The sequence below is a fragment of the Octodon degus genome, unplaced genomic scaffold, assembly GCF_000260255.1.
Source record: "Octodon degus isolate 3935 unplaced genomic scaffold, OctDeg1.0 scaffold00005, whole genome shotgun sequence".
NCBI classification, from domain to species: Eukaryota; Metazoa; Chordata; class Mammalia; order Rodentia; family Octodontidae; genus Octodon; species Octodon degus.
This window is the reverse complement of record NW_004524581.1, coordinates 18,877,123-18,880,916: the sequence shown is the minus strand read 5'-3', so window position 1 is coordinate 18,880,916 and position 3,794 is coordinate 18,877,123.

Sequence of the window (3,794 nt, the reverse complement as noted above, 5' to 3'; positions counted from 1 at the left end):
TATCTATCTATCTATCTATCTATCTATCTATCTATCTATCTCCCCTCCCTTGATCATATTCTGGTTGCATTTCACTGTACATAATATCTTTTGTATTCCTACCTATAATATATTTCCCTTCACAACATTTTTTCCTGTAAATCATTTCTGAAGTTTACATATTGAAATTTTTGTCTCATGTGGAGCATATACGGCTCATTTAAAAATCTGAGTGGGTTGCTATACAGCTGTTCTGTAACTTCTAAGAGCAAATAATATCGATTGTGTCTTTTAATTTGTGAGAATATATTAATTGGTCTACTAAAAATGTATAGACAAATAACATTTAGCAAATGCAAGATTGATTTCTTCAAAGATCTTCAAAGCATTTTTCAGTCTCATTGATTCTCATGTCACTGCTAAGGTTATCTCTACAGGCAAAATCAATTTAACAGCCATGATAATTAATCAGAAATGAAACTATTCATTAAGCAAATTTGAAAAAAGAATCTATTTTCCTGGAATGACTTTTGGAAGATCGTGTCAGTCTAGTATTAGATATAAAGTTTAGAAGTTGGGCCTTGAGATGAGCATGTATGTTAACTTTCAAACGATAGCAGTTAAGAAACCCAGAAATCAGAGCATCAGTAACTAGTTCAGTTCCCCGAGTCATGTAGCACTGAGTTGCCTAAGGAACTTCCTTCTGTTGCTTGTTAAATCTGCACTCTCTACTTGAACCCTCCCCAGATGAAGGGCAGCTCTCCTTATGAGCAACAGGGCTGGGTGTGGTGACCTTCTTTTAATTCTGTTTGGTCTTTATGTCTTTCTTTGTTGTTTTTGTTTTTGTTTTCTGTATTTTTTAGGGAAGGGTCTATAGGGTGTTCTGGGTCTCACTACTAGATCAGACTCGTAGTGATCTGCCTGTTTACAGCCTCCCAAGAGCTGGGATTACAGGTGTGCGCCACCACGCCTAGTCTCAATCTCCTTGTGCCCTGGGGGCGGGGCCTGCACTGCAGGTCAGGGGCATTGAAGCCAGGCCCCTCCACCTGCTTGCAGGTGCTTTAATTCACTGATCTGTCTGGCCAGCCCTACTGTTGTTTTGTTTTTGAGGCTGGATCTCAGTAGATTACCTAGGCTGCCCTCCAACTTGCCATCTTCCTGCCTTGGTCTCTCGAGTAGCTGGGTTTACAGGCATAGGCCACTGGCCCTGTCCTCTCTCCCATTCTGAATAAAGATGCAAAAGAAACTTAGGAGAGTATTTAAACCCAACCAAGAACAGGACAAGGTAGAAGCCACTATTTATGCTTTGCTGCTTTCTCAGAAGCTTTTATTGATGACTTCTTTCTTATTTCAAAATATATGTCATTCTGTCCGATTAAGAAGATGATGATTTACTGCACTGAGACAGAGCAATGCATTTTTCTCTCCCCAAAGTTACATTTTCTTAACGCTATATTGCAATAAATAATGATAATCATCTCACACAACACTTTTCGCTATGAAATTACGCTCACTGTTTATCCACAGAACAAGGTTTTTTTCAAGAAAAAATATTAAAGAAATGTTAGAAAATTCCAAATTTAAGTCTTACCTTCCAAATTGCCATTATTTATTTACACATTTTATTGTTATTCTCATCAGATTCCTCACTGTTTTATGTAAAATAGTGATAACTTCAAGAGGTATAGGGTTTGGGGAAAATATAGTACATAATAAGTATATCAGCTAGCACAGTGAATATTTTTATAAATATTAAGTACCACTTATCCCTTTTCCTATTGCCCCTGCCCACTCTAAAAATAGTACTCACTGATTTTTTTTTTTACTCATTTATCAAATGCATCCCATCTGCAGACACTAAAAGAACAGGTACCATGCACAGAAACTTGCAATCCCAGTTGATTAAAACAGAGCAGCCTGCTTCTGTCAGCTTTGAGGAATGAGCCCTCTGTTGTGCGTCCAGTTATGTAAAATCGGCAGGCTCCTTAGTGTTTGCTCGGTGTCTCCAGCCCTTCCGGGCTTTCCTCTGCAGAAGGCAATGCAGGGTTGTGCCCTCCACAGGGGTGATGGGATGTGGTTCCAGAGGAAGCCACTTCCGTAGGCCTCTGACTCATAATTGAGTCTTCCTGCAGGTGAAAAGTCCTAACATTTTTAATATTGCTAGAGGTCAGTGCCATCCTTTATGAGCAAGAACATGATCCGATGACTCAGGAGGATCCCCACAAATTTCAAGCACAATGGCACTTCAGCATGCATGTCCTTTTCTGAGAATTTGCGCTTTCCTATCCTTGCCCCTAGCTTAGGACCACCTAACTTGGATACCCATGTGGAATCTTTAAGCAATTAAAACTCCATGGTGATAAAGGCATCTATCATTTCCTTATTTAATCTCTTTCAGCTTAACTGATGGTGGATGCAAAATTCGGTGTGCATATTTATTACTGCAGAGGTGACTCAGAGTCATTCCCTCCCCTTTCCACTGGCATTAATTGATTGAAATCACCTACAACAGGAATCAGGTTCATTACAGTCTGATGATTCAGTTTGCGTGACATTTATTTTTCTAATTAAAAGAAGCCTTCAGAATCCTATGTTCTAGAACACTTGGCCATCCTCCAATATCGTTTACTGTGTGTTCTTCGTTTTTGAAATATTTTTTCCAGCAGCCTTTAGGTACTATTATACTTGTGTTTTCATTTCACTTCTCTTTCTCCACCTGCAGTGGAGCTTGAGAACCCCAGGGTTCTAAAAGAGTTCCTTGTCGCTAGGTGCTAAAGAAACTCACTGCCTTGCTTTACTCTCTTTGCAGAACCTTGGAAAGAATGCCTGGGCTCTAACTTTACTGACTACAGATGGGATGCAAGAGAGCCTTGGCCCTGACAGGTGGTGATACCGTGAAAACTTTCCACCTTCACCCGAAGACTGTCTAGCCATCTTGCCCATGCTGGATCTAGGATACATTCTGCTCAAAAGAAGAGCAGTGTCCACATTATAGGGTAAGAGGTCATCTCAAAGCAATAGTCAAAAATCTCTTTTTAAGGCATAAGGGCATTTGTTAGAGACCTAAAAATAAATTAAGTGGTACATTTCTTCAGAAGTACCATGACCAAGTCATCTCACAGGTCTGCTAATTCAGATATTTCTGCAATTCTAAAGCTGAGAGGCACAGAACCACCAGAGGGAAGCAACTCAAAGCATTGGTCAAAGACTATTTTAATGAAAGTGGTGTTTAGCATTTTTATTGATACCTTTGAAAGTATAGCTCATCCATTGAAAAGTGACTTCTCTTAGAAAGTCAGTCGCATAAAGTGCTAATGAAAGTGTAAAAATCTGTTTGATATTGTCGACTAATTATTAACACTGGCAGACCCCTGTGTTCTCAGGCATAAATGCCTGCACATCCTCACTCACAGAGGAAGAGCAATGTGCTACAGAGACAAGGCAACATCACTCTACCCCACACCGCATGACAACGAGCAGGCCCCTTAGATAGAAAGGCATACTCACAAAATGTGGTATCTTTAAATAATTAAAACTCTGTTCAGGTAGTCAAAGGAGTTGGAAAAGTGTCACACATACTGACATTTGGTCAAAGAAGCAGATACAAATTATTGCATTTGCATGATTTTTCAATATTTAAAACTGCCCTATAGTATTGAATATCGAGTGCTTAGGAGGCAAAATTCAGGAGAAACACTGGTGAACATTTTCTATTGAATTACATAAATTTACATAAATTTTCTTTTTTAAAAATTTTTTATTTATTTATTTATTTAGAGTGTGTGTGTGTGTGGCCAGCTCAGCCCACCAGGGGG